At 43.2% G+C, this 10,747-nt stretch overlaps 1 long non-coding RNA gene across 1 annotated transcript; it reads left to right on the plus strand.

Annotated features, from left to right (window-relative positions):
• Positions 1-2,303: 2,303 nt before the first annotated feature.
• Positions 2,304-7,222, plus strand: LOC110017413 (uncharacterized). The gene is made up of 3 exons (XR_013652820.1): positions 2,304-2,464; positions 2,549-2,650; positions 7,042-7,222. It is a non-coding gene; the product is annotated as an uncharacterized LOC110017413 (long non-coding RNA).
• The last annotated feature ends 3,525 nt before the right edge of the window (positions 7,223-10,747 follow it).

Below are 10,747 nucleotides of genomic sequence, written 5' to 3' on the forward strand. Positions count from 1 at the left end.
GGGACTGTGACTGTAAAGTGCTTTGGGTCTTCGAGGAAGGTAGAAAAGTGCCATACAAATAAACGCCATTTACCAATAGCATCTCTGAATGCACAATGCGTCCAACCTTGAGGCAGATGGGATCCAGCAGCAGAAGACAACATCGGGTGCCACAACTGAGGTTTGCACAGCATAGAGGACTGGAAAAAAGATTGCCTGATCTGATAAGTCTGTATTTCTGCTGCAACATTCTGATGGTAGGGTCAGAATTTGGCATAAACAAGATGAATCCATCCTGCCTTGTATCAACGGTTCAGGCTGGTGGTGGTGTAATGGTATGGGGGATAATTTCTTGACACACTTTAGGCCCCTTAGTACCAATTGAGCATGGTTCCAACACCACTGCCTACTTCAGTAGTGTTGCTGACCATGTCCATCCCTTCATGATGACAGTGTACCATCTCCCAATAGCTACTTCCAGCAGGATAAGGCACCATGCCATGAAGCTGGAATCATCACAGACTGGTTTCTTGAACATGACAATGAGTTCACTGGACTAAACAGATTACTGCGTTTGATCTACTGCCCTCTGGGAGTTACTACAGATGCAGAAAAAATAAAACAAATTTTAAAAACATTTAAAAACAGTTTTTTTCCAAAAGCTATAACTATGTTAAACTCCCGGCTCTCCAGATAAAACTGACAAATACCTTTGTACGTAAATTTGTTTATTTAGGATTTCATCTTTTCTAACTTCAATATTTACCTACCTCCCTGCTGTCAAATGGTTTATGCACATAGCAAACATGCCTATATTTTGCGCATATCATTTTACACATAACAAACATTTTTATTTTATTTTGTACATGTTTTTTACATTACAGACATGTTTATAATTGTGTTCATTCTCATCTTTTTTACTTTGATATGTCGACTGTTTCAATGTCATTGTACATGAGGTCAGTGACAATAAATGCATATTTTCTCTTAAATGGCCAGTCTTAAATGGACTGGCCACCTGTCCAGAATGTCCCCTGTCTTCAGAGCTCTAGCAGCCCCTTGGCCCCGAAAGGGACAAAACAGGTTTAGAAAATGAATGAATGAGTGACAAGCATGATCAAATCAGAAACTTCTAAGTCCAAACTGTCCATGAAGTAGAGAAAAGCAGTAAAAAAAAAAACAAGTGGCTATTATAAAAAATATTTGATTGACATAACTATGAACATCGGACCAGAAGACCTTTGTGTGTTTACAGCTATAAAAGATCTGTTCTAATGTTTTTGATGAGCAAAAGTTACACAGTTCAGATTGAAACTTGAATTGTTTTTTCAAAGAAATCTTCTACAGACAAAATTTTAGTGTGTTTCTTTCCTTTTGGGTGCAAGTGTGAATTTCATGACTGAAGAAAATGATTTATTTATCAAGGTGCATTCTAGCTCATGTCTCAGTGGGGTAAGGCCCCAACTGGATCTCCAGGCACGGCAAAAGAACTGTTTCCTGGGTGGGCCTCATGCTCTCGGTGCCCCTGAGCCCTCCACCTATCCAGTGCTGTGGTTCATTGTGGTGGTCCTTCCAGCCCTGGTCTAAGTGGCTGACATTGGGTTGCTTGGGAGGCAGATTCCTTTGACCTGCTCTCCCCTGCAGGTGTCTGGGCAACACAATCTCACCCCAACTTGTCATATGTGTACACATGGGCAGGGACCCCCCTCCGTGTCACATGTTAATGCTCTGGGGGAGCCCAACTTTCGATGTGCTGAAAATAAGATCCCAAAACACTGTGGATTAATTTAAGTTTTTAACCAAAAATTAATTGGATTTTAATTTCTGTTTCATATTCCAAAAAAGTGGACCATTTTAACTAAAAGTAACACATCGAGCACTGCTCTCTGACAATATCAGGAAAAAGAAAAATACTTTTCTTCTTTTTATTCTTATTATTCAGGCAGCACGTCAAAATCTGTGAAACTTTACTGAAGTAATTTAATCGGGGCAGGCAGCACGTCAAAAAACAACGAGTTGAGCTCACCCCAAGCTATATGTGATGCAGAGGGGGCTCCCTACCATGTGTCCGTATTGGACGAGTAGAGGTGAGAATGTGTTTGTCTTTGTGTCTGAAGATTCATAACTACCTATTGTAGCAGTAAAATCTGGTCATCAGCTCTTATTTGTTTGCTCAGCGTCTGCACTTAGATGTTAGACGGAAAAAAAAGTAAAAGCGGAACTTAGAAGAAGTTATTTCTTTGAAACCCCACTTTCACACATTCACCTCTCCCAAGCTTCCTGTCACAATGCAACTACTGTCACATGACATTGACTTCCCATCGCTTTAATAATAACCTTAGACAGAAAAAGCTGTTCAGTATACAAGTCAGTCTGTTAAACGCTTCACACGTTCTTAGATTTTACATCCTTATAATGGAAGACATTTATGAAAATTTTGAACCTGAAGATCCTGTCTGCCAATTTTCTGACTCAAATCCACCAGGTAAGAGAGAACTCAATGATGAAACAAAATGAATTCACTTTATGTTTGTCTATTGTGGTTTCAGTTATAATTTTCCTCCTATAGCTTCCATCAAGTCCAACAGGAGATGCTATCTCGGTGTTATTACTTTCATGGTGATGCTGAGTGTTCTTCTTCTGGCTGGACTCATCATTGTCTGCCTCCTCTGTGAGTATTTAACTTGCAACAGACCAAATGTGACAATAGTTTTTTTTTAAATTTTACAATCATGTCAGAAATGTAATTTTTTTAACCTTTATTAAATTGTGGCATGTAAGACTGCATGATAATGTAGAGCACATATGTCAAACTAAAGGCCCGGGGGCCAAACGTGGCCCTCCATGTCATTTTATGTGGCCCCCGAGAGCATGAAAATTTTTGATTTCTTAAAATGAAAAATAAAAATTGGTGTGTATTTATATATATATATATAGGGGGAATCTGCCTTGAAATATCAGATTGGGCAACTATACATTAGGACTTAAACACTGTCCATATAATCTAACCTGACAGAATCAAATTTAAAAGGATTTATGATAGAGTAACAAGCAAACATATGTTTTCTATGCAACTGTAATTGTCACTTTCAAAAGTTATAATAAATAAATAAATTAGTTGTTTAACATTAAGGAGTAGTTACATGTATGTTTCATTACATTTAGTTACATGTATAAGTTATATCCGGCCCTTTGAGGACAGCTGCTATACTGATGTGGCCCTCGGTGGAAATGAGTTTGACACCCCTGATGTAGAGGTTTGCACTTTCATTTCAAATGGTTAAGGTCCAGCTGGTGCTTTCTGTGTGGAGTTTGCATGATCTCCATGTGTGTGTGGGGGTTTTCTCCTGGTTCTCCAGCTTCCTCTAACGGCCCTAAAACATGCTTCATAGCTGAATTGGTGACTCTGATTTTCTATTAGGTGTGAATATGTGTGAGCCTGTAATGGACTACGAAAATGGGTGTAACTCGCGCTCCTCCTAAAGCAGCAGCGATACGCTCCAGCAACCCTCACAAGCAGGAATGGAAAACAGATGAATGGAAGTTATTATGTAGAAAACCTGAAACAGTCATCCTGCAGTGTTGTATGGGTCTGTTTATGTGATGTTTATTAGTTTCCAAGTGGATTCTTTAATTTTTTTTTTTTTAACTTGTTTCATTGTCTTCCTTTAAATTATTGTCAATATAACACAACAGGGACCTGTGGAAGGAACAACATCTTTAAAGTTTAAAAATAAATTTGAACAGTTAAATAATGTTTTTAAAAAAAAGCATAATTAGGATGAGGAGGGATTCACAAGTTTAATTTTGAGGAACTAGTCAATCTGGACAGTCAAGCAACAAGGTCAAAGAATTCTGTTGTTTTAGGTGGTCATAAAAACTAAGACATTTTTATCTGATCATGTAAATGAGTCTTCCTCATACAACAGAGATAGTCGTGGTGTAACACAGGGCTCTGTGCTTGGTCCAATCCGCTTTTGTATTTACATGTCTCTATTATAAATAATAATAATAATACATTTTATTTTTTAGGCGCCTTTCAATGAACCCATGGTCAACGTACATAAAAGTGAAAACAGAATAAAAGCAATAGAATGCACAATAAATATAAATATAAAATAGGCTACGAAATAGGAAGTTATGGAGGGAAATAGTTAGGTTGGAAAATGTGAGTTTTCAGTTTTTTGGTGAATTGTGAGACAGAGCCAATGTTTGTGAGGTCCGGAGGTAGTCAGTGTGGCGACATGAACAAGATCTGAAAGATTTGATGGAGCAAGTATTTTGTATGTAATTCGGTGTGTGATTGATAGCCAATGTAGCTGCTGCAGAACAGGTGTAATGTGTTGGATGGAAGTTGTTTGAGAGATTATGTAATATTGTTAGGCAGCACAGTGTAAAACACACTTTTTTTCACTATTTGGCACTTTTACATCTTCATTTATACACCGATCAGACTCATTCAGGTCAAAATTTCCTTCGGATCGAGATAGCTGGTTTTTGCCGACGTTGATCGGATCGTGGTGCATGTAAACAATTTATGATGGGTCACTACTGATCTGGCTTTTACGTCATGCGTACACGGTGTGGCGCTCCAGAGAAGCTTTGGAGCGCGAACAGGACTGGCCAGCTGGTCTGCACAACTGAAACATGTCTCTGAGCAGAGCAGCCGGACTCGTAGCTTCATGTTTGCGGGCAAGGGAGGATGCTCTGCTGCAGAGGTGGCTTCGGACCGCAATCCGTCTGGCTGCTCTCCATCAGTGAGCTGCCAAGCAGAGGAGCGGCTGTGGAACAGCGTGTGAACTGGCAGAAACTGCTTTTGAATGCAGAAATGCAGAAATGCGAAGTCCTGAGAAACCCGTAAAAACAATCATATGAACTTGTGTTACCAGTCGTGTCCAGACAAAATAAAGACTGATGTTTTTCCTACATATTTATGTGCAGCAATGCACATGGCGGCATTGACCACATGGATTTTAAGTACATCCAAGGCTAAATGTTGTTGACACGTATTAGCCTAATCCTAACCCTTCTTCCGGGTCCATTCGTCCAAGAAAAAAGCACTGGCCACATATATTAAAAATGATGAGCAATCTATGCCAGTGTTTTTCAACCAGTGTGCCGTGGCACACTAGTGTGCCGTGGGAGATGGTCAAAGTGCTGTGGGAAATTACCCATTCACTGATCTAAAAATATTTATCATCTCCAGGATATCAACTCTTTGCTAATCCAAACAGGCCCTGATACAACACTGAGTAGTTAGGAATATAAAAGATCGTAAAAGACTTTTTTCTTTGTGTTTATTTGATTCCAATAAATACACGTTGATAAGAATGAGGGTACCAGGATTTAGCTGCAGCTATAAAGGTTTTCTGAAAAGTCCCGCCCCTTTAACTGTCTCCACCAATCATTTTTGGAGGCTTAATCACACGACATTCGTCTGACCATTCAGAAGTGGTTAAAGTCTTCACTTCCGTGTTCCGATTCTGCTAATAAAGTCGCTCAGTTCCAACCAAAATACCAGATAAAGCTCGTCTTTGGCAGTGTAGCTTTCCACAGAATCCAGTATCAGACAGTGAAACAAGTGAACAAAGCAATGAAGCTCATAAAAGCAAGTCTGTCTCCTTTATGTGGCTGTTTGCACTACATCTCTCATAATACATTAGGTTAAAGTGACAGCGTTGAAGCGCACCAGTTTTTCCTGTTAAATGTCTTCAAACCACAACAAACACACATCAAACAGTTTTTAAATCTTCTAACTTAACTTTTAATACATCTTTAAAAAAACAGCTGCAACTTCCAGCTTTTCTGCCACAATTACCACAAAAAAACATGAGAGATTGCGGAGGAGCTGTAGATCAATACAGACTCAATACAGAGTTTCTCCTTTTTTTAAACCTTTTTGGATGCTGGTGTGCCGCTGGATTTTGTCAAGGTTAAAGTGTGCCGTGGCTCAAAAGAGGTTGAAAAACACTGATCTATGCCACAGCTTTGTTTGTTTACAACGGAACTCGCTATTTCCTCTTCTATGGCCGTTTTCTGTATTTTAGAGCATTCTGCACGTGTCAAAAGGAGTTATTCTGATCAAAAGTGGAGAGTATATAAGCTTTCCGTCTTGTTTTTTTTGTCATTTTTGACAAAAAAACAAACATGTTTCCTGTTTTATTTTGAAAGGAACTGTTATGTCATGGTTTGAGTTTTACTTCCCTAGTCCCAATCTCTCCTGATCATGTTCACCTGTGTCTTGTCAGTTCTGTCAGTCTTGTCTCTGCCTTCCTCTTGTGCTGGTCCATTAACGTCTCTTCCCTGACTCCCGTCTGGCATGTGTTCATGCTATGCCCACAGTGAGTTTTAGTTTTGTTTCCCTGCTCTGCAGCGCTTTTTGTTACATTAATAAACCCCTTTGCCCTGGAACCGTGTGCCTCCTGTCTCTGCATTTTGGGTCCTTCATGCTCACCACCCCTCCCTACCTTGACAGCAGGTTCATTAAAACAATTTTTGATGCGCTACACATTGCTTCTCACACTGTTTTCCAGACAATTTATATGTCATCAACAGACCTTCTTAGTCGTCCCCTCCTCAGTAACTGCCTTGCAGCATGCCTACACCATACCAAAGTATGAAGTTAAAATTGTTGTACCTAACATTGATACAAATGTTCCAAACTGGTGAGCGAAATATACATTTGAAAAAGTGAACTATCCAAACATGGACTGCAAAACCTAGGATGTCCATTATTCTTTCTGTTTTTCTTAGCCCCACCCTTTTCCTTTCTGGCCAATGACTGTAGAGATCTTTAGTCATGTGATTCTGTTTAGAAGCTTTGGTTCGAAGAATAGTCAAGTTGACGGCATTCTGTATACAGACTAGGTTCAAATTGGACGGAGTCTAGACCAACAGACTTTTCAAGTCTGAACACACCCTTACATCAGCTTGTTGGGTAATAATTTCAATCTTGTCTCTGCACCTTTAAACTAATAGTCTGTTAGCTAACTGCACTTGATTCACCATCCATTCTGTGATTAAGTCACTGATAAAGATTTTTTTGGCCTGGATTCATTTCAGATGGTGATTCAGTAAGAAATTTGTCAGAAATCTTTGACAGCAAAGAAAATTTGACTGAGCAACTGAATGATGTTATTGAGACGATGAATTCCAGCCTCATTGAAACAACCAAGAAGCTGATGGACTGTAAACAGAGTAAGTATGAAAATCCTGTAGTAAAAATCTACTTTGTGAAGATACATTGTTCTCCTGAGGGACATCAATGTCCACGTGGGCAACAACAGTGGCACCTGGAGGGACGTGGTTTCTGTCCTGGTCATGATCATGTGGACCAACTGTACACCCTCTTTAGGGCGCTGGAGGGTTCGTGGGAGTTCGCTCATCCAGTCCATGTATTTTGTGGAATTGGAAAAGGCACTTGACTGCGTCCCCCATGGTGTCCTGTGGAGGTTGTTCTGGGAGTATGGGGTCCAGGGAGCCTGACGGGCTGACCACAGGACTTCCTCTCTGCTCTTTGCAGATGATGTTGTCCTGTTGGCTTCATCAAGCCAGGATGTCAAAACCATGGATCACTTCAGCTATAATAAAATCCTTGAAGACCAAGCATAAGTTATATAAAAAATATCTGACTTGTCCTACTCCCTACAATCACTTAGAATTCAAAAAATATAGAAACAGGTTAAACCATATCATAAGAGGAGCAAAGGTTCACTTTTACAATACAAAGTTAGCCCAGCATAAAAACAATGTTGCCTGCCTCTGGAAAACTATCAACACAATACTGAATAAAAACACTACTAAAAATCAGCTATCCAATGAATTTCAGGTTTATGATCATTTTTTTTCAGACCTTCACCAAATTGCTGCAAAATTTAACTCAATGTTTTCTGAGATTCAATATAGGACATAGGCATTCATCTCAGCCTTTGTTTTGTCAGGCCAGTGTCCTGAGTATCTATCAAGTAAACCAACTTTAAACTGGTCAGTTTGACCACTGAGCGTCAAGTATAGGATGGAGAGGATGCTAGGGATTATCCATGATGAATACAAGTTTATTCAAAGTCCTTCTCTCCATCACAGCTTGGAACGTGTGTGTGTGTGTGTATGGGGAGGGGGTGCCAAATGCTCCTTGTGCTTTAGCATAAAGCAGATCAAGGGAATTATTTTCACAAGTGGGGCAGGCAACATACTGTGTAAATTCAGAAAGAGTCCCATCCAGAGTTTGTTAATGTGATTTGTGAACGACCCTGAGAGTATTTCAGGCAGGCAACTCAAGCAATGCGTTTACCTGGTTAGTCCTCCCTGCGGATGGTTCAGTCTAATCAAGTCACCTGTTCAGCGTCCTACTTAAGTTCCAGGTGTGCGGTCCAATCCCTCTTCTTCCATTTCCCCGAGCTCTGCGTTCATCACCAGTTCTTCATGCCCACTGTTCTCCTTCTCACTTTCTCAGTGTCATATGTCTTCCCTCCGTTCTTCGGATTTGATGGTCCAACTTCTTCTGATGTGGGAGCGTCCATCTGCCCCTCCGTTTTTCTTTTTTTGTATAATCCTATGGACTCCCCTTCGTTTTGCATCTTCTTGATGATTTCTCTCTGATTGATTCTCGTCCTTTACCCCCAGTCATTGCATCTCAAACATTGGATGTTTGAAAAAGGGGGTTTTGTCGCTGTTGGGCCACCTGAATTTTGCCATGTGCATTATTCCCCACAGTCATCCATTCACCTTGCTTTCTCGTTCTAGGTATTTCAGTCCCGGATCTCCGTGTTCCTTGTTCTGAATGTTTCTGTTTTGCGTTTCTGGTCTCTCCTTCTCGATGCTTGGAGTGGTGTTTCGTCATGATGATGGCTGTTTCGAGTCTTCGGTCTCCCTCCACCTGTTTTCTGAGATCGGGCCCTCCATTGGCTTTAGGGGGAATTTTATGAAGACTGGTTTATGAATCTCCCCCGTGAACCGCCACCTTAATGTGGTGGGGGAGTGTGAGAGCTCGAGTGATCCCAGGAGCTAAGCTGTCGGGGGCTTAAGCCCCTGGTAGGGTCTCCCATGGCAGACAGGTCCTGGGTGACGAGCCAGACAAAGAGCTGTTCAGAACCCCTGATGAAAGGAAACAGCAAAGAAACCGATTAGGTCGGCCGGATTGGCATCACCGGGGCCCCACTCTGGAGCCAGGCCCAGAGTTGTGGCTCGCAGGCGAGCTCCTGGTGACCGGGGCCCATGGGAAGAGCCCCGGTCGGGCACAGCCCAAAGGAGCGACTTGGGACCACTCTCCCATGGGCCCACCACCCGTAGGAGACCTCAAAAGGGGCCAGTGCATTGTGGTTTGGGTGGCAGTCAAGGGCGGATGCCTCGGCGACCCAAACCCCGGTCTTGGAACGTCACCTCTCTGGGAGGGAAGGAGCCTGAGCTGGTTCGAGAGGTTGAGAGATATCGTCTAGATATAGTCGGGCTCACCTCCACACATGGCTTGGGCTCTGAAACTCAGTCCTTAGAGAGGGGTTGGACTCTCTACCACTCTGGAGTTGCTCAAGGTGAGAGGCGGCGGGCTGGTGTGGGCTTACTCCTGAGCCCCCAGCTCAGCCGCCAAGTGTTGGAGTTCACCCCGGTGGGTCATGTCCCTCCGCCTCCGGGTGGGGGACATGTCTCTACCTGTTGTTTCAGCTTATGGGCCGAACAGCATATTGGAGTACCAGGCCTTCTTGGTGTCCCTCGAAGGGGTACTGGAAAGTGCTCCAACAGGGGACTCCATTGTCCTCCTGGGGGACTTCAATGGCCACGTGGGCAATGACGGTGGCACCTGGAGGGGCGTGATTGATAGGAATACTCCCCTTGATCTGAACCCGAGTGGTGTTTTGTTATTGGACTTCTGTGCTCGTCATAGTTTTTCCATAACGAACACCATGTTCGAGCACAAGGGTGTCCATCAATACACTTAGCATTAGGACACCCTAGGCAGGAGGTGCATGATAGACTTTGTAGTTGTTTCAGGCGACCTTCGGCCTTGTGTCTTGGACACTCAGGTGAAGAGAGGGGCGGAGCTGTCCACCGATCACTACCTGGTGGTGAGTTGGATTCGCTGGCAGAAGAAAAGGAGGCCGGAAAGACTTGGAAGACCCAAACGTACTGTGAGGGTCTGCTGGGAACGTCTGGCTGAGCCCTCCGTTAGGGATGTCTTTAACTCCCACCTCCGGGAGAACTTCAAGCATGTACAGAGGGAGGTTGGGGACATTGAGTCCGAGTGGACCATGTTTTCCACCTCCATTGTCTCCGCTGCTGCTCGGAGCTGTGGTCGCAAGGTCTCTGGTGCCTGTCGCGGCAGTAACCCCAGAACCCGGTGGTGGATACCGGAAGGAAGGGATGCCGTCAAGCTGAAGAAAGAGTCTTACCAGGCCTGGCTGGCTTGTGGGACTCCAGAGGCAGCTAACAGGTATCGGCAGTCTAAGCGAGCTGCGACCCGGGCTGTTGCGGAGGCAAAAACTCGGGCCAGGGAGGAGTTCGGTGAGGCCATGGAGAAGGACTATCGGTTGGCCTTGAAGAAATCCTGGCAAACCATCCGAAGAATCGGGAGGGGAAAGCAGTTCTCAACAGGCACCATGTCAGTGCAGGTGGGGGGCTGTTGACTTCGACTGGGGACATTGTTGGGCGGTGGAAGGAATACTTCGAGGATCTCCTCAATCCCACTGACACGCCTTCTTTTGAAGTAGCAGAGAATGAGGACTTTGGGGGCGGGGCTGTCTATTACCCGGGCTGAAGTCACTGAGGTAGTCGACGA

Source organism: Oryzias latipes, chromosome 21, assembly GCF_053564925.1.
Source record: "Oryzias latipes strain Hd-rR chromosome 21, Olatipes_Hd-rR_3.1".
NCBI lineage: Eukaryota > Metazoa > Chordata > Actinopteri > Beloniformes > Adrianichthyidae > Oryzias > Oryzias latipes.